The sequence below is a fragment of the Sycon ciliatum genome, chromosome 9 (assembly GCF_964019385.1).
Source record: "Sycon ciliatum chromosome 9, ocSycCili1.1, whole genome shotgun sequence".
Classification (NCBI taxonomy): domain Eukaryota; kingdom Metazoa; phylum Porifera; class Calcarea; order Leucosolenida; family Sycettidae; genus Sycon; species Sycon ciliatum.
The window spans coordinates 19906521-19927433 of NC_088651.1; the positions used below are offsets into that span (position 1 = coordinate 19906521).

The 20913-nt window shown below is 49.2% G+C and overlaps 1 protein-coding gene across 2 annotated transcripts in view; it reads right to left on the reverse strand.

The window, feature by feature from the left end:
* Positions 1-20913, reverse strand: part of LOC135825017 (tumor necrosis factor receptor superfamily member 16-like) — a 112174-nt gene that overhangs the window by 7324 nt on the left and 83937 nt on the right. The gene's annotated exons all lie outside the window — the stretch shown is intronic.

Here is a 20913-nt window from a genome sequence, read left to right on the forward strand (position 1 = left end):
GAACCCAGCGACAAAATGCACTACACAGAACCGTGAGAGGGTGAGAGCATGCCAATGCAGAGTGCACCGTCGGTACAGTAAAAGTGAACGGAGAGAACTTACCTCCGCGACTATGTCCAAAACCAGATTCCACACAAACAAACAATGAACTCCAATCACTATTCAACTCAACACTACGACACAAAGGAGACTTCGAAGTGCATCAGTTCTCATTCACTCTTTGTAAACTCGAAAACTACACAAAGTATCACCATCCGAGTGAAAATTACTACATGTAATTGCAAGGAGAGATACCGCAACAACTCGAAAAGTACAAGACGTGAAAGTGAGAGGAAAAATCTTGTACAGAATATTCAACAGTGTGAAAGAAGAAGAGCTCAGCAATCCATGTGTGATGTAGATAAGATATGGATGCAAGATGCGACCCGCAGTGACTATCATGACATCGTATCCAGCTCGATTACCACAAGAACAATCTAAAACGTAGATGCTGCTACAAATCCAGTATGCCTATAATATAACAAGATTAACATTCTTCTGATTGCATAGTGGCCGATAGTGATACAACCAAGAGTCTTGATACAACGAAATGCACTTTACTCACTGGTGCCTATGTCCGACGATATGTACAATGTGGTTACTGCCTGCACGGACAGTGTTCAGCAAGGATCCCAAACCGTTGAAAGTTCCACGCCGATCCAATGACAAGGAAGTCAGCACCAGCATCCACAATGACGTTGTATCTCACCGTGACTTGAAGTATGGCCCTTACTTTGAACCAAATGACTATGTATCATAACAGTACAATCTTCGTCAATTCTCTAGTCCAACTACAAAAATGCAACTTGTCTCCCGAGCTCCATCGCTCTCAAACCTTGATTGGATTGAAAAGAAAGGCAGCATCTTGTTTTTGGTATAGCTGTACCTTGGTAATTGTATTCAGAACGCAGTTGCGTCGATCTCCAAAATGCGTAGATGTACCTGGGATAAGTAGGATATTGACCCGCGTACTCGGATGTTACCGTACCCTCATATCATCCCTCCTGCTACGCAGTCGGGATGATATTCGGGAGGTAACACCCTCGTACTTGGGTAATATCCTATACTTATGTACTCTTGGCGCTACTAATGCAATGTTTACTACAAGCAGGGCTCATGGCGCCTAATCTCTATATTAGGAAGCAGTTCCTTTTATGGCACGAAAGGACTCCAGCGCGCGTACTAAGCCTCAGCCAAGGTACAGTACTAACCGAGTACGCAAGATAGAACAGGCGGTGTGGCGGAGCAAACATACAACGTATGGAAGAGGCGAAGTCCCCGGATGCCGCCCGGCGCGGCCCACAATGACAGACACCACCATGCTTATATGGGAAATAAGGCGCGAGAGCCCACCAGGTAAGGCGGGCCACATAAGCACGTGGCAAGCGCAAATAGCGTAAGACGTACCCACGAGGCCACAACGCGAGAGTACGGCAGCATGAGCAGAGTACGAGAGTACGAGGCCGGATCAACGCAGGGCGGACCAAGGTGTGGTAGTGCCACAGCACGAGGCACCTCAGCAGTTGGAGGTGGCGAACGCAGGGACAGCATCAATATTGGCAGCTAGCAGCAGCAGCAGATGGGCGTGATTTTTTTTTCTTTTTTCTTCAAGACTAGCAACGAGGAGCAGCAGGCAACCCTCGTTTCAATCGTGATTGCTTAATCACATGGCAAAAACAGCAAAAATGCAACCCCATTCTATGGTGCTATGATGTGTGTGTCTCGGGGGGAGGGGCGATAACAAGGCATTATCGGTAATGAACACCGCGCTCCGCCGACCTGTAAGGGAGAAGCTAGCAATACCACCTCCAGCCGCACGGCATCCCAACGCGAGGAGTGCGAGTCCAGGGATGATGAAGATGCCACAAGATGGTGAAACTCTGCTAACTCAAAATACACGCCAGACACAAGGAAAAAAAGAAACAAAACCCAGCACAACACTGGAAAACAGCAGCAAAGCAGCGGTCGCATCCAAGGCTTCTTCTCCCGTGTCCAATCAAAGCAAGCCACCAAGTCACTTCTCCAAAGCTCCAGAATCCCAAACCGACCTCTAAGCCAACATCCAACATCCAGCGATAGCAGTAGAAGTAGGCACTTCAGTCACGTGACATACATTTTTTTTAATGTTTATTTGAATTCGGATAGCTCAACAGTACAGAAGTACAACTACAAAGAGTACGGAATAGAAGGCCCCGAGAACGGGAAACCAAAAAAACAAAAACAGCAACATCAAGTTACTGATTATGCACATTGCTTGAAAGCAAATCACAACAATGATTAAGAGTTAAGCTGTCTTTTAGCCAAATAGCCAATTTGACGCGGAAATCTGCGATAGTAGTGCAGGACTTCAGGTCGTCTGGTAAATAATTCCAAACAAGAGCCGATTTACTTGAAAAGGACAGAAAGCCAGACATAGATCTATAGCGATTGATACTCATGTTATGAGTTGTAGAGCCGCGAGTAGTTCGGGTAGACGTACAGATGGGAAAGAGGGACTGCAAGCAAACAGCCGGCTTAATACAGTAACAGTGGAAAATGAATACAAGGAACAAAAATACTGATCGATATTGGAAAGAGGAAACATTGAGGTGGTGAAGAAGTGGCGTGATATTAATAGCTTGGGGTGATGCGCCACAAGCAACTCGTACAGCGCGCCGGTGGAGTGAGGCTAGCTTGTTTCTATTTTTAGCGGATATAAACGAAAGGTATACAGGGAGAGCATATTCTAGATCAGGCTGAATAACACCGACAACGAAAGTACGGCGGGCAAACAGGTTCATCTGACATTGTAATTTGTATGCTCCATCTCGTGGTCGGCTTTGTCTACCATCCACAGTACAGGTCAGTTTCAACACCAGGAGCATGCAACGCCACCACCGGTGCACCACGAAAACCGACATACAAAAACGGAAACATTGATTTTGTCATGTTGCGCACCAGACTGAGCACTATGCCTTTGGAGTGCATTGGTGGTGAGGCACACATCGACTATAGTCTATAGATGCCTGGCACTTTGCTCGTCCTTAGTATGGCCATCAGTCGATCAACAATTTTGTTTTCCAAACCGTACAACGCAAATAACCAACCTTGATTCAAAATTGCACACAAGAAACTCAGACAGCGTGTCAACCGCCTGTACAAGTTACATCGCCGAGACTTGTGTAATCCCACCCTCAAAGCTGCATACACGCTCTATAGAAACGCAGAAAAACCATCCGACGCGCTTGAGATTCCTACTTGTCTGCACTAGGTACATCAACACTAAGCAAAGGTAGAACAGGAGGTTACTTGTGGTGGAAACGAGCGAAACACCTGTGCAATATTGATGGCAAGAAGCTAAATGATATTAGGGTCCGGCGGATTCTGCCGGCAGAAAAATTGGCAGAATTCGGCACTTTTCTGGTAAGTTTCATGCATGTTTGGTATGTGGATAACGAAATGGAGCAGAATTCGAGGAATTTCCCGCCATAAGGTTTGTATGGTTCTGCCAATTTCACTGCTCTTCGAGCAGAATCTGCCACCTTTTCGAGCAGAATCCGCCGGTCCCTACATGATATACAACTCCTAAAGGATGATGTTGGAAATCATACATCCAGCGAGGCAAAAGCTGATGCTCTTTGTCGCTTCTTCAGCGCTCAGTGCAATCAGAATCCCAATAATCATCAATTTTGGAAACCGACCACCTCCGTGTACCACCATTGCCAGTGAAGAAGAAGATCACTTCAGGTTCACTGTGATCACTCCTGCACAAGTATACGATGCTGCAAGAACATTACCTGTGCACAAATCGGGTGCAGACAAGCGTATCACATACTCTGTTCTCAGCAAATGTGCGGATCTTCTTTGTACGCCTCTGGCCATCCTGTTCAACTACAGTCTGGAACAAGGTGTGTGTCCCAAGGCTTGTAAGATGGCAACAATCATCCCCATCTTCAAGAAGAGAGGCTGCCCAACTCAGCCAACGAATTATCGTCCAATGTCCCTTCTCCCATGCATCGCAAAACTATTTGAAAAACTAGTCGCCAATCAGATCCAGACATACCTCAGCGCAACAGAGATAATATGCAGTGAACAATTTGCCTATGTGAAAGACAAATCCGCCACAGACCAGCTGGTTATTCTAACGCAATATGTGGCATGCTACATTGACAAGAAGTCAAATTTCGATTTAGTCTCCCTCGACTTCTGCAAAGCCTTCGACAGAGTAAATCACTCCACTCTCCTTGACCAGATCAGTAGGTTTTCAGACCCCAAAGTCACTGCATGGATACGGAGCTACTTGCAGGACAGACAGATAGCGGTACAAGTTGGGTCATGCACATCTTTACCGAAGACGACCAACTGTGGTGTGCCGCAGGGCTCACATTTATCACCTCTCTTGTTCTTAATCTACATTGATGACCTACCTACTACCATAATGCATTCCCATACCTTCCTGTTTGCGGATGATGTGACTTTACTCCACCCATACGAACACACTCCGTCCAGCCGAGCCCTGCAAGCCGATATACAAGCGTGCCAAACCTGGGCTCGAGCTAGAGGAGGCGAGTTTTCCCCATCGAAAACCTCTGTCATCAGCTACTCCTACAACTCTCTCTCTCTCTCTCTCTCTCTCTCTCTCTCTCTCACGCACGCACCCCCCCCCACACACACACTCTCTCTCTATCCTTGGCACAAGGACTACTATTGTGTCTTGTGTACATACGCATGCGAGCACTAGATAAGAGCAGTCGTGTTACGAGACCGAGTTACGGGTGTTGAGTAAGGCACTGACTAAACGGTCCTTGTTTGCTTATTAGGCTGACTCAACAATTGTGATGGAGCTGCCATCCATTAGCTCTACCCGAATATTATAGCGAGTGTTTGGTACAAGGGACAGGGCTGCCTCCTCACCGCTACGCATATGCTTGGCTCGGATCCGTTGATTGGTGAGATCCATGATGAACCGTACTTTGTCTCCTTGCAACCAGGGTTGTCCAAGTCGCTTGCCTAACACACGGTCATCGCGTGGAAAGACGCTAGACCAACCGATGAATCCTGAGCTGTGACTCCAACTGTTGTCTCGGTTTGCGGGCAAGCCAAGTTTCGCTACTCCGACCAGTATGGGATTTGAGGCGTTGGAAACACGAACGGCAAAGAGAAGTGATCCTATACCATGGAAGAAGTGGGTACTTTGAGCCGATCGATACTTGGGAACTGAAAACACACCAGCCGATGCAGTTCGACCATCACCAGTCAAATGCACATTCGGTGATTTAAAATCATGACGGTAATCAAATTCATCAAGGAGTACATTTTCATCTGCCTTCATCCTCTTCTCATAAACAACATCAAAGGATTCTGCTCCTTTTGGTGAAGTATCATTAGTCAAGCGCTCACTTCCATAGGTAGCACTGGAGTCCAGGTGCTTTTGCACGTACTCGCGAGCGTCTCTCCTTACCGTCTCGTGAATGGTTGTGACCGTCGGTGATTCAGCAGCTGAGGCTAGTTCTGCTGCAATAGGCGTGCGTATGTACATTTGTGGCCACTGCTTCGCCGATGCTTTGACAAGTACAGCGTCGCTGAGATTTGCTTGCAGATGGTGAGCAACCTGCAATTGCCGCATGCTCTCCACAATCTTCTCCTTTCTCAGCTCAATGGGCTTGCTCTCTTTCCAATGCAGATTATTAACAGCATCACGAAGAGACTTCTCGGCAGTGCGTAGTTCCTCGTGTCGACGCTCAAATTCCTCACCAATACCATCGCTAATGGCCTGGACTTTGTGACGTAGTTCATCCTGTTCTTGCTCCACCTCAGACAGTTCCTGTGTTAACCTGGTATAGTGACTTTCTTCAGCCAGCAGTGTTGTGTTGGAATAGGTATGTCGAACTTCATGTGCAGCAATGGCCATCTCTAACACTCTGTGTTCTGTGTGACTACTGCAGTGCTCACACAGAATTATCTTACACACTGGACAAAACTGTGTTGCGTGTTGTGCTGGGTGCTGAGGGCACGTCTTGGCAGAGCTGGCCATTGGATCACCGCGAAGAGCGGTCACACGGTGTTCGCGACGCCGTCGATTACGTGTGTGGGTCTGTGAGTGTGGCTCACACAGGTACTGATCGCAATCTGCGCAGTGCGAAAATGCACTTGAACCTGGTACCCTCTCTGTTTCTCAATCATGGTTTTCGACCATCCCAATATGCCAGCCTGCGCCAAGGAGGACATCAATTTGTTGAAAGCAGTAGCGGCAGCGTCGAGCGAAAAGCCCTTCTCTCGTGGCTCTCCTGCCTGGAACACTGTACTCCTGACTTTGGCAACTAACTACGACGCCAAATGGAAGCCGGTAAGCATCCGTCCACTTCGAAATAGAACTCATTTTGCTGGTGAAGGCGCACATCAGGAAGGAGAACTCGAGCATCCTGAAATTAGGTAGCCATCAACAATCATCGACTGCCCAGAAACGCTGTGTTGCAACATACTACTATGTACATGCAGGTAAACTGCATAAGGTGCTCTACACGCGCTCTCTCTCTTTCTCTTTCTCTCTCCTTGAAGGAAATCAACTAATTTTCGAAGTACAGTAGTTTCTCCCCGAAACTCAACACTTGCAAGCCAGATATGAAAGAAAGAAAAAATCATCAGTCACACCACCGGGACTCGAACCATCGACCTTGCTATTCGCGAGCAATGCTCTAACCAACTGAGCTACAGTATGACTCTTATCCACAGTGATGGTAAATCTTGGTGTGAGTTGCCAGTATGACGCAAGCCAGATGTTGATTGATCGAAGAAGGATAGATTTACGATCACTGCGGATAAGAGTCATACTGTAGCTCAGTTGGTTAGAGCATTGCTCGCGAATAGCAAGGTCGATGGTTCGAGTCCCGGTGGTGTGACTGATGATTTTTTCTTTCTTTCATATCTGGCTTGCAAGTGTTGAGTTTCGGAGAGAAAAGAGCAGTACGCGGCATGTGGCCTCTAATTTTCTAACACTTTGAAATTCTCCGTGAAGAAGTCCAAAATTTGAAATTACAGTAGTCTACTAAAAAAAGTCTTTTCTTCTTCTCATTTCCCGCGAGGAGCTTTGAAATCACGCGCGCCATTCTGCTCTGATCCTGTGGCAACGACGTCGATCCATAATCACGTCTCGCTAAAGGCTAGCCAAGTACGCAAAACACGTATCGCGCACCCCGATCGACGTGATCAAGTACGACAAAGGCCTACGTTGCAACGTGGTGCTAAAGGTCCCGAATACCGTAAAATTCCGTAAATAAGCCCACCCTAAATAACGCCCATGTCCGATAATAAGCCCAGTTTTAGGCGGTGTACACTTCAAGTCCGTTTTAGCGCCTATGCTCGAAATAAGCCCAGGGCGTAAAGTGGACTCAAATTCAAAATGTCATCTAGTTTTCAGCCTTACCTGCTTCAGCGTCACGACGTTTTCAGCCATGCTGGTACCTGTTGTGCCTTGTACTTACCATAGGAAGGGGTTTACTTATCAAATCTGTAATTTATCGCTACATTTATTTATTTATTTATTTATTCAACATCTCCTGGCCCGTCCGAAGACTGCCAATAAACATGAGAGGTCAGGTGATAGCCAACCACGGCAAGCTAAAAGGGAAAAAAAAGAAAGATGCTGTCAGAGAGGGAAAGGAGATAGGGAGAGAAAAAAGAAAGGGAGGCACATTAATAATACATGGGATCACTTCGGATGAGACAGTGTAGAAAGCTGGACTGTGAATTTCCTGATATCCTGGCATGTCTTAATGCTAGTAGGCAGGTTAGACCAAAGGGAGTATGCTGAGAAGAAAGGGGATTTCAAAAACAGAGAGGAACTAGCTCGGGGCAGTGATAAGGCATTGCGTGTTGGTCTAGTGGTAACAAACCAGTTGTACTTGGCAATATGTTTCGGGACTTGGGCTAGGAAGATTTTTTGCACAAGGATACAAAGATGCTGCTGATGTCGGGCAAGAAGAGGGTGCGTGGAAGCAAGTTTATAAAGACAAAGGGAGGCAAATGTTTGGTCTTTTCGAAACAGAATTTTCAGAAGCAAGCGTTGATGTACCTCCAGTCTGTGGAGTAAAGTCTGAGACAACCCGCACCAAGCTATATCGCAATAGTCAAATATAGGCAAAATGTACGACTTAAAGAACAATTTTCTGCAGTTATCATTCAAGTGTTGGCAGTGGGGTTGTAGCATACCTAAGGACGCACTCGCACGCTTGCACACAGACTGGACTTGTGGAGACCAGGAGAGTTGGCGGTCGAGAATAACGCCCAGGTGCTTGTGCTCGTTAACAACTTTAATAGGTGTACTATTTAGACCAGGAAAATACAGAAGTTGAGTGGGGGGCGAGGGAGAGAAGAACATGGCCTCGGTTTTGGCGAGGTTAGGCTTCAGTTTCCAGGTTTCCATCCATGTTACTGTAGCGTTGACCCCGGACTGCATGGAGGCCGTGAGGTTGTCTGCCGAGCTGTCGGAGCACATCAGAGCAGTGTCGTCAGCAAAAAGACTTACATTTGGTACAAGGGCTGGCAAGTCATTAACGTACAGTAGAAATAGGAGCGGCCCAAGTATGGACCCCTGGGGTACCCCAGACACGACTAGTAATGGGTCTGATAGGGAGGTAGATACTCTGACAGTCTGGCGGCGGCAGGAAAGATAGGATGAGAGCCATTGCAGGGCTGGACCGTGTACCAAGAAGACGGACTCTAGCTTTGCAAGCAGACCACGATGCCAGACGGTGTCGAAAGCTTTCGCTAGGTCAAAGAACACGATGCCAACATGCCGCCTGAGGTTCCGCTGGGTGTAGATGTCTTGTACTAGACGTGTTAGTTGGAAAGTTGTGGAGTCTCCACGGCAGAAACCGGATTGAGATGGTGAAAGCGCTGGGGTGACGTGGCAGTACAGAGATTCAAAGAAAATACGTTCACAGACCTTGGACACAGCGGGAAGGAGAGAGATTGGTCTGTAGTTGCCAGCCTGAGAGCGTTGGCCTTTCTTATAGATCGGGACGATAACAGCAGATTTCCAGACGGACGGAGATACTCCTGTACGATATGACATGTTAAAGAGCAGGCACAAGGGATAGGACAGAGATGGCGCAACCCATTTGAGAACCTCATTGGGTATGCCATCTTCGCCAGGGGACTTACAATTCTTCAGGAGTTTGAGGTGCTTACAGACGGTAGCAGTCGTGGTAACGACGCGTGTGAGTGGTGCGCTAAGTTCAGGGGCTGGGGACAGCGATGGAATGACCCAATTCGGATCTTCCGGAATGCCGGATGAAACAAACTGCTTGTTCAGTGTGTCTGCAATCGCCTTCACATCGTGCTGGCGGTTGCCATGGGAGTCCGTCAGGTACTGGATTGGCGCGCGGGAGGTCCCGCGGCACTGGTTGCGAATGAATTGGTGGAGTGATGGGCGATCGGGGGAGGAGAGTGTTGCAGAAAGAGAGTTTAGATAGGAGCGGTGTGAGGTACGAGAAAGGTGCTTGACGAAGTTGCGTTGAACTCGGTAAGCCTCCCGGTTAACCGGCGTTGGGAATTTCTTGTAGATGCTGAAAAGATCACGATTGCGCTTCACTTCAGATACGAGGGACCGTGTCACCCATGGGGGACTAGATGTCGAGGATGTTGGGTTGGAATGTTTCCGGTTGTTGTAGCCGATAGCAAAGTTAGAGAGGTGCTGTTGGAACCCTCGTTCAAGGACGGCTGCAAAGTGATCTACCGCGGCAACAACAGTTGGAGAGCCTTCTGGTTGCAGAAACGACCAGTCGTGGCAGGAGAAATCAGCGTTCATAGAGTCCCAGCACTGAGAGGGAACTCGACGGAAGCGATATGGGAACGGTTTGCGAGAAGGAAGTGGCAGGTCTGGATCCGAGGGCAATGAGACGGCGAACTGGCATGAAACCATGAGATGGTCCGAGGAGCCAAGAGCGCAAGCTGTGTGAACGTCCGTCGCCAGCAGGGGTTGGTTCGTGAAGACAAGGTCTAGACATGACTGTGTTCCGGAAGATGTTGTGTGCGTTGGACTCTGCACCAGCTGATCCAAACCGAAGCAGGTAAGGGTGCGAAAAAGTGCCGCCCCAGCAGGACACGTTAAATCCGATGGGCACCACCGTTTGTGCTTACTGTTGAAGTCCCCAGCCATTATGACATGGTACGATGACATGGGAACGGTTACCAAAGCACTAGCTAGCATATCACAGAAGTGGTCTATTTCCGTGGTTTTGACTGAGGGCGGACGGTAGGTACAGCAGACGAGGATGGGTGTCGGGGAGCCTAAGATTGGGTGAAGCTCAACCCATACGGATTCACAGGTCGGACGAGCAAGGTCGTCGCGAACTTGGACTCTTCCGAAGCGATTTTGCCGGACAAGAATCGCAACTCCACCATATCCTCTGGTTGCCGTACCGGATTTGTTATCATGAGGTGGTCGGTCGCGACGAAATGTGGTATAACCGGAGATGGTGAGCGCTATGCTTGGATTTAGCCATGTTTCATTTAGACAGATGACATCAGGTTTGTTGAAATCAGCAATGACAGACAGTTCGGCAGATTTGTTAACGATTGAGCGGCAATTTACGGAAAGCAAGGTCAGTTTACCCTGGCAAGGGGGGAAGTAGGGCCGAGCCAGTGGATTCAGCTGTGGTCGCGCCATCATGCTGAGCCTGAGGAGAGGACGTTGTTTGCCTGGTTGGCATTGCTGGTGTCAAAACTGTCCGCGGCAAAACGCCAGGGCCTAACGTACATTCTTGGTTACGACCAAATTTCCAGCTGTGGTTTGATGTACACCTGTACCGCGCTCAGTGTGACATGTGGTTCACTGAAACTAGTGGGTTGCTGATAGATTGATCTTCTGCAGATTGCGTCCGAAATAACGCCCACACCCTAAAATAAGCCCATGCCCAAATATACGCCCGGTTTTTGACGCTCTGCAAAGTATACGCCCGGGGTTTATTAATGGAATTTTACGGTATAGTACAATGTAATAAGGCCGCGGTCACACCAAGCGTGATTCAGCGCTTCAGCCATTCAGCAGAAAAAGCGCTTTTAGGGCCCGGTCACACATGAACTGGGATTCGCTTCGGCGACGAGGTTCGGCGGCAGCGAGCCTGGTGTCACTCCAGCGAAACCACGTGTGCATGGTCACACATGCAAACAGGGCACAACTCCTACTTTGGCGGAAAAATGGACTGTGGTGCATACGGTACGGAGAATAGACGAGGTCAATGACTATCTTGCACGCATTTTTGTTGCATGGACATCATACGCATACAAATTTCTCGTAGCAAGTCCATATACAGCAGACCGTGGTGTTTTCCGCTGAAGCGAATCCGCAGGAGCGACAGTCTCGCTTCGAAAATTTTGGCGGAAGCGGATTGGAGTTTCCGCTGAAGCGGAAGTTCCGCTTTTCGCCGTTGCCATGCCATTTTTCGCTCCTGCGACCTCGCTTCAGCGTATACGCTACTTTCGAGTGCATGTGTGACCGGGCCCTTACACATGCACTCGAAAGTGGCGTATACGCTGAAGCGAGGTCGCAGGAGCGAAAAATGGCATGGCAACGGCGAAAAGCGGAACTTCCGCTTCAGCGGAAACTCCAATCCGCTTCCTCCAAAATTTTCGAAGCGAGACTGTCGCTTCTGCGGAAAATACCACGGTCTGCTGTATATGGACTTGCTACGAGAAATTTGTATGCGTATGATGTCCATGCAACAAAAATGCGTGCAAGATAGTCGAGACCGGTGTCGACCTCGTCTATTCTCCGTACCGTATGCACCACAGTCCACTTTACTCTCATTTTCCGCCAAAGTAGGAGTTGTGCCCTGTTTGCATGTGTGACCATACACACGTGGTTTCGCTGGAGCGACACCAGGCTCGCTGCCGCCGAACCTCGTCGCCGAAGCGAAACCCCAATGCATGTGTGACCGGGCCTGAGACGTTATCATTGCTACAGAATCGGCTGAGTATTCGGCTTCAGCCGTTTTCAGCAGTAGTAGTAGTAGTAGACTTTATTATTTTACTAGGGCAGTCAGCCGTTTTCAAAGCGCTGGGATGGAGCGCTGAATGGATTCAGTCACTTTCAGCCATTCTGGCGAAGTCGCGGGAAAAAACAAAATCGTGCAAACCTAAAGCACATCTTGCCATGTATGAATCATGTTCTGAAATATTCCGGCTTTCGTTGTTTGTTTCGTTGTTGGTCCAACTAATTTACTTCATATTGCGGGAGCAGAAGGATATGAGTATGAGAGTAAACAGCATCTTTCAAGAAATCTCCCTGAAGCTAGAAAGTGTAATGGCGGAAAATCGCTCCTTGAGAGAGAAGCTGACGAAGTTTGAAGTGAGAGTGAGGAGATGGAGAGACTTTCCGTACTCGAGATGATGACCCTGCGTACCGTACCAGGAGTGCGGTGCAAAGCAATGCACCACGTGGAAACGCGTGGCAGACAGCTGGGAGCCACAGTGCAACGCAGCTTGCCGAGGTCATAGCAGAGGAGGTAGAGAGGGTGAAGAGGTCGGAAAACCTTATTCTCAGGGGCATCCCCGAAGCGGACAATGAGGACAGCGTAGCACTGTCATCCAGATGTGAGCAGCTCCTCCAGATTAGTGCTGACCAAATACTCTCTGCAGAGCGCATTGGTTCCGCCAGCAAAGCCGTACAGGGCAAGGCCAGGCCAGTGAGGCTACGCATGAAAAGCCACGAGGCCAAGTTGTCAGTGTACCGTAAACGTCTGGATTTGAAACTGAATGATCAAGATGTGTACGTGAACAACGACCTGACCAAGCAACAGCAGATTGCTAGACGACAGGCCCTGCCTAGGTATAAGGAACTCCGCCAAAAGGAGATCCGTTGCTCGCTACCGTATGGTGAGATTTTGAACCCAGATGGCACCCCATACAGTGTAACTGAAATCGATGAGCTGGCAACACAATAGGTTTCATCAGGGTGTCCAAGAAATCACCAGCAACACTCCCTCTCAGCTACTTCACCTCATCTCCGAGCAACAGATGTCGTCGCTGACCCAGCACCTGACATTTTAAGAAATCCTTGTAACTATCCATCCAGTCAAACAGTGCCTGATTGTCCGTCTTCACCCATCAAGAGCTTAACCATCGCCCACATCAACATCTGTAGCCTAAGAAATAAAACTCATGAAATCCATTGCATAATGTACAAGTACAGAATCGATGTGCTAGCAATCAGTGAAACATGCTTGGACTCTACTGTGATGAATTGCGATCTTGCTATACCAGCCTACACTCTCTATCGCCGGGACCGAGCTGATCGCAGAAAGGGTGGCGGCGTTGCCATGTATGTGCAGGAACAACTGAAATCCAGGCAACTTCAAGTCAACGACAGGCTAGAGACCATATTCGTTGGGTTGCACACCCATAGCCGAACGAATCCATTTCTATCCATCGGCTGCGTATACCGCGCTCCCGACAGCCATGTGGATTTCTGGGAGCAGCTCGACAATAGCGTGCAGATGGCCTCCGCGACATGTCCGGACATCCTCCTCCTCGGTGATTACAATGTCAACATGCTCTCTGTCCCACCTCACCCAAACGCCCGCTATGTACAAGGCCTCTGCGCTGACCACAGCTTACAAAACGTCATACTACAGCCCACCAGAGTTCCTAGTCAGTCATGCCTAGACCTTGCACTCATACCGACAACAATGACAACGGCTGCTCCGTCTTCCTCTCCCATGTCTCTTCATAGTACATTTGTTCACAGCGTCGATGGCCTGTCCGACCACCATCTTATTGGCCTCTCTGTCCGTGTTAGTAGAGCCAACTTTGAACAGCCACACGAGCAATTCTCTCGAAGACGCCAACCTAGCCTGGCTCACCTTGACCGTAGTGTAACGTCTGCAGCTCTCAAACACATCCTTGACCCCTCAGATGTATCCGGCGGTTATACTCTAAATGCAGCGGCAAGCCACTGGCAACAAAGTGTCATGACAGTACTAGATGATCTTGCACCATTCGTTACCCAGAAGCGCGCAGCTTACTCCAAACCCCGCCCCCAGCCCTGGGCCACCCCAGAGCTGAAACAGATGTTTCATCGACGAAGCTCAGCCCACCGCGCCTTAATAAAGCACCCCATGGATGACCGCCTCCGACAGCAGTATCGTGCAATACGTCGTCAAGGAACTTTACTAAACCGCAAACTGAAAAGTGTGTACTACAAAGATAAGTTCAGTGCCGCTACAGGAAATCCTAGACTCCAATGGGCAGTGCTGAATCAACTAACTGGAAGGAGAAAATCCCACCCCACACCGAAAGCCTCCCTCTCATCTTTGTCAGATACCCTAGGCAATATCGTCCATGATGAACACCGCGCTGCTCTTACGACCCCAGACACTCCGGCGGACGACTGTTTAGACAACTGCCTTCTCGAATTCCAACCCGTTACAACAGCAGCAGTAACGAAGATTCTCGAACGATTGAATACCACGAAAGCATCTGGATCAGACGGCATACCAGCTTACATCTTGAAACACCATGCCGCCGAGCTGGCCAATTCCTTAACTTCCATCTTCAACCAGTCATTGTCTAGCGGAAAGGTACCGTCAGCCTACAAACTAGCGTCTGTGTGTCCAGTGTTTAAGAAAGGCGACCCCTACGACAGTTCCAACTATCGCCCAGTCTCGCTACTGCCCATTATCTCCAAAGTCTTGGAATCACTAGTGCTCCAGCAGCTTCACGACCATCTGGACATCACACCCGGAGCAATTCCAAATGAACAGTTTGCATACAGGCGGAACCACAGTACTGAGGACCTTTTAACACTTGCCATCAACAACTGGCAGAGAAGCATGGATACCGGAGACTATACGGCCGTACTGCTGCTCGATATGAGCAAAGCCTTTGACCGCGTCCACCATCAAACGCTAATAGATGACCTTCACAATCTGAAGATCCGTGGAAATGCTCTTGAGTGGTTCAAGTCGTATCTGTCTCACCGACAGCAACGCGTAGAAGTGAACGGAACCTCAAGTGACTGTAGAACCTGCACTAGGGGCGTTCCCCAGGGTTCCGTCCTAGGCCCTACCCTCTTCAGCATCTACACTCGACTTGTCCCCACTCTGCCATTGCGTTCCCAATGCCTTCTTTATGCAGACGACACCACCCTGTATGCCTCTGGAAAGTGTCCACGAATTCTCATGTCTTACTTAGAAGACGATTTTTCAGTGGTTAAGCAGCACCTCACAGATCGCGGCCTGCTCCTGAACTCCAGCAAGAGCCAAGTACTACTGATCCACAGCAGACGCTCACATCCCCCACCTAACCTGAGCATTGTCTGTGGTTCGACTGTTATTGCCCCGTCTGACGAAGTTAAGTATCTAGGACTGACTCTCGATTCAACTTTAAGTTTCAGTGCCCACGTTAACTCCCTCAGGGAAGACATCGGAAAGAAACTAGGTGCTTTTCGACGTGGAAGGAGGAACCTTGCTGTCCAGGCCAGAAGGCAGTTCTACTTGTCAGTAGTCCAGAGCAAGCTCGAGTACGCCAGCACTGCCTATGTCCACTGCCTCGCTGACAATGTGAGAGATCAGCTGCTACGCATAAGTAAGAGAGCCCTTAGATGCATATTTGAGCATGACACATTCACGCGGACATCATACTTGCTTGAGCGATACCACATAATTAGCTTAGACAAAAGATATCATACTAAGTCCATATTCTTCGTGTTCCGTTGCATCCACAATATCTGCAGTTCACTCCTCTCTGACATGTTCTCCCTTCGCCGTGACTGCGCTCACACAGACAGAGTAACCCGCGGCCAAGTCAATTATTCCCTTTCCTTACCCATTGTGCAAGCCCAAGCTGGATACAGATCTATTTCATTCCTTGGTGCTGACCGCTTTAATGCGCTTCCCGAATCCCTTCGCACAAATCATATCCCCAATTCATTTCGCCAGGAACTTAACAATTTCATTCATCTTGGGCACCCTGTAAGAAGACCTTAGGGTCTGTTGGGAATGCCCAAGTAAAATAATAAAATACAAATACAACTTCTCTCATTGCCTGCTGTCTGCTATTGCCCTCATCTTTCGTTGTGCACTTTCTACAAGGTGTGATTTGGTTCGGCAGCGTCAGACATAGGGAGACTATTGTGCGATGGAAGCATGCAGACACGGCGCGGAGTATAGTTTCAAGACCCATGTCTGCACTACAAGCTCAGACCTCCCTCAATCGTTCAAACTAGCACCTTGATTCCAATGAAGCTCCCAGCACAGTACCAACACTCTGCTGATTGACACGTGCATATACGTACACATGTACATGTTCAACAGATAATAAAAAAATCATTTAAAAATAAAAAAATAAAATTCAAAATGGACTCGACAAAAATCCCTGTACAGTGCAAAACAAATTCAGCGGATCACATGGCCATATGCCTATGGCCCAGTATGGGTCGATGTGACCAACCGCTTCATTCAGCACAAGCCACTTTACTCACACAAACTCACACTCCGAATCACACCCACACTCACACACCTGTAACAAAAGGCACACCGTTGGAAAACCTTGAAAAAGCTCATTTCTGCGGTGACTCCGGCAAGTGATTTGTACATTTTTTTGGTTTGGATTGGATTTTATTTATAATGGCGACTATAACAGACAAACTTAGAAGTTGCGACTTCGGCGGTAATAGTCATGAAGTTGGTTGCTCCAACGAGGAGCACACGCTTCTTGCCGAACTTGACACTTGACTGACTCACGACTGCCATCCGGAGCACACGAGGAGCACGTCGCACCTTCCGCTCGGCAAACCTGTAAGAAAGCACCACTCCCTGCTCAATACACAGTGTTTCGGGGAATTCACCCCTCATCAGTTGAGCTTGAGTAGGCTGAGGAAGATTGTGCCTGAAAAGCACCACTTATATACTGCTCTCCAGGCCAAACCATCACCAGGGATACAAACTTACAGAGACGCTTTGTTTCCAGCGCGACAAACACCTCGTGAATCCCCAGGTAGCAGCGTGAGTCAGAGTCGCTCATGGAGTTGTGCTAAACAGACGTTGAGAGCCAGTATAGCTATTCACAACGCTGTCACCTCCAACAACTAGTCGCACGTCCGCGTGAGGGACAACAATACGAACTTAGAAGTTGCGACTTCGGCGGTAATAGTCATGAAGTTGGTTGCTCCAACGAGGAGCACACGCTTCTTGCCGAACTTGACACTTGACTGACTCACGACTGCCATCCGGAGCACACGAGGAGCACGTCGCACCTTCCGCTCGGCAAACCTGTAAGAAAGCACCACTCCCTGCTCAATACACAGTGTTTCGGGGAATTCACCCCTCATCAGTTGAGCTTGAGTAGGCTGAGGAAGATTGTGCCTGAAAAGCACCACTTATATACTGCTCTCCAGGCCAAACCATCACCAGGGATACAAACTTACAGAGACGCTTTGTTTCCAGCGCGACAAACACCTCGTGAATCCCCAGGTAGCAGCGTGAGTCAGAGTCGCTCATGGAGTTGTGCTAAACAGACGTTGAGAGCCAGTATAGCTATTCACAACGCTGTCACCTCCAACAACTAGTCGCACGTCCGCGTGAGGGACAACAATACGAACTTAGAAGTTGCGACTTCGGCGGTAAACAATTGCCTAATAACAATAGACCCACTCGAGGGAAAGATGTAAAAAGACAAGACTATTGGATAGGTGATCATGGCCGCGATAGAACGGAATGGTTGAGGCAACAGAAGATGGGCGCCCAACTTTTGCATACATTTTGCATAGCAGAAAGTCATAAGCACTAGCGTGAAAAAGCAAGGCATTGGGTACTGGGTCTGTAGCCTTACTCCTTGATGGATAAATACTCGAGAAATGGGCAGATGTGGCTTGGAAAGCGGTGAAATTGGAAGAACCACACCAACTTATGGCAGGCCCTTACTAGGAGAAGTACCTGAATTCTGCTCCATTTTTTATCCACATGCCAAACATGCATGAAACATACAATGTACTAGAGAAAGTGCCAAATTTCTCCACTGAATCGTCTTCTTGCTATATCTACCAAGGGCTTCTGCTTTCTTGAGCTTCAAGCACGGTGACAAACAGCGCTAGTTGTGGGCCGCTAAATGGAGTTTTATTTTTTATTTTTTACTAGAGCCACGTAAACCCGTCATGTGTGAGCCATGAATAAGGGGAGTGGTGGCGTGGTCTGGGATGCTCTGCCGACCTTGGGTCTCGGCTTCATCACAGCCAGGCGCAGGATTCCTGCATCACCCATTGTCGGGTTCCGTGTACATCTGCCCTGTATTGGCCTCTATTGTCCTGTATTGCCCTGTACAGCATGTACATGTACATTGTAGATTATGTAACTCGGATGGTGAGCCAATTTTAAAATTATTGTGAAAAGACATTTTGTCCTTCTTCTTTTCACATTGTACATTGTAGAGGGGACGGCTCGATACCGGGACGCTTTGACAGCCAAATTTGTATAGACCCAAACCGATCATCAGCGTTGATTTTTCACTCGAAATATGTTTGTGGAAGGAAACTGGCATGTTGAAGTTTGCTCTGGGTGTTGTATACATTGCATGCATCATATGAGTCAATGTGTCATATCATGTTTCTCATGCTATTCATCCTTGCTTGCTAGACTAGACGTCTGCGTAGGGACAGCTTGCTGGTGTGCTGCATGCATTCATTGCTAGTTCCATGCATTGTTCTTTGCCCTACTGTGGCGGGAAGGTCGTCCCGTGCAGCCGCGATGATCAGCTGCGCTACGGAGGTTCAGTTCCGGCAAACATGCGTGCGGATTTGCATTTTGCTGCTTGGTTTTGATGTATTTGTAGTTAGTGCAAGGAAAGAGCTTGCTGGTGCAGTTGTTGTTTTGGTTTTGGTTTTGAGCGTAGTTTGCTCTTTGTTGTTACCTGCTTTGAACGATCGCCTTTTGTGGAATCGTTACGCTCCTTGTGGTACAATAATACAGTCTTCAGAAATATCGAATACATAGTGGTCCTTCGAGCCGGATCTAGTCGCGGTTCATTTTATAACCTCGAAAGGATGAGTGAGTCGCGGGCGATCGGACCGAGGCGTAGTGGAAGAAAGACTAAAGGCTGGCACTCGGCTCGATATGGGTTTGAGGAGTCAGATAAAGAGGAGCTCGAATTGAGTTTAGCGAAATTGAATAGGCGAGCGGAGGAACTAAAACTCCTGATCGCAGAGGAGACCGCTTCTATGGAAGCGCTGCATGCAGCCTGGATCGCGCGTGGATTGAGTGAGCGTCATGGACGTACATCTACGGCAGAGCCGAGTCCCGTGCCAGTACCGGTGGCAGTGCCGAGACGACCAACGCCTGCACCGCGATCGCGGAAGACGAGTGCTACTTGTGGTAGTCCAGGAGGTGTTGTCAGAAGATTGGACAGCCGAATGTCGATCTCGGCAGCAGAACAAACTAGTTGTAGTTTTGATCAGCCTGCACTTGATGGAGTAGGAGCGCCTGGAACGACAGGAGTTCAACTTCAACGTGTGTCATATGCGCCTCTTGCACCTTCACCTGCGCCTCGAACTCGCGTGGAACCCAGACTAGCCAGGTTTAGTAGGTCCAGCGGCAGCAGAAGGCAAGAGCGCAGCAGCAGCGGCAGCAGAAGGCAAGAGCGCAGCAGCAGCGGCAGCAGAAGGCAAGAGCGCAGCAGCAGCGGCAGCAGAAGGCAAGGGCGCAGCAGCAGCGGCAGGAGAAGGCAACAGCGCAGCAGCAGCAGCGGCAGCAGAAGGCAAGAGCGCAGCAGCAGCGGCAGCGGAAGGCAAGAGCACGTCAGCGGCCGATTAAACCCGGCTGATCTACCAAGTCGTGGAGTTGCGGCCTCGCACTTGCAGGATGACGGCAAATGGTGGAGTGGCCCAGAGTTCTTGCAAGAGCGTCCGGAGCGATGGCCGAACAAAGACATCATAGTGCCCCAGGTTCTTCCGGCACTGCTTCAGCGGCCGCACCTGATGACTCTCACTAGCCAGATCCAGGCAGAGCAGACGACATGCCGCCTGCACCCAGACAACGTCTCGTCCTGGAGCAATCTTCTGCGGGTCACAGCCTGGTGTAAACGGTTCCTTGATAACACCAGAGGCCGACCTCAGCAGTGTGACAGCAACGCAGGTGCTACCGTGCAAGTATCTCTCAAGAGTGCTAAGGCTGTTTCGGTTCCCGAATTGACGGTCACAGAACTCCAAGGCGCCGAGCGGCTCTGGATAAGCTATGCGCAGAGGCAGTGCTACGGAGAAGTAGTGTCAACGCTGAAGGGGAAGAAGCCTCTTCCACCCAGTGCACTGCTAACGGAAGCTACAGCTGTTCCTGGACACTGACGGTCCACCGCTGCTCCGAGTTGGTGGACGGCTCCGGACCTCACACCACCTGTCTGACAGTTCCGGTCCCGTGTGATACTGCCCGCCAATCATCGCGTCACTCAGCTAATTGTTGGGCATGAGGATGAACGCTGTCAACACGGAGCAGGCACAAACCATCTGCTCTCTAACCTGGCCGATCGGTATTGGATCATCAAGGGTCGCCAGGTCGTTAAATCCTACCGTCACCGCTGTGTCCGTTGCCAGAAGCTGTGGAGACGTGCCGCTCTGGATGGCGATGACATGGAGATGCTATGGCAAGGTTGTGCCATCGCCGAGGTCGACCAACACTGATCCTATCCGACAACGGCAGTAACTTCGTTGCTACCGATCGTGAACTGCGGGAAGCGCTGAGGGATTTGGATCAAGCCAACATCACAGCTGGGTTGGCGATTCAAGGCATCAGATGGCAGTTTAATCCACCGCGATCACCGCCACCTCTGCCGCCGCCACGGAAACCTCCATGGCGGCTGCCTCCTGTACCACCGCGGGGAAGAGCTCGGCCGCACTTCGGCGGAGCATTTGAG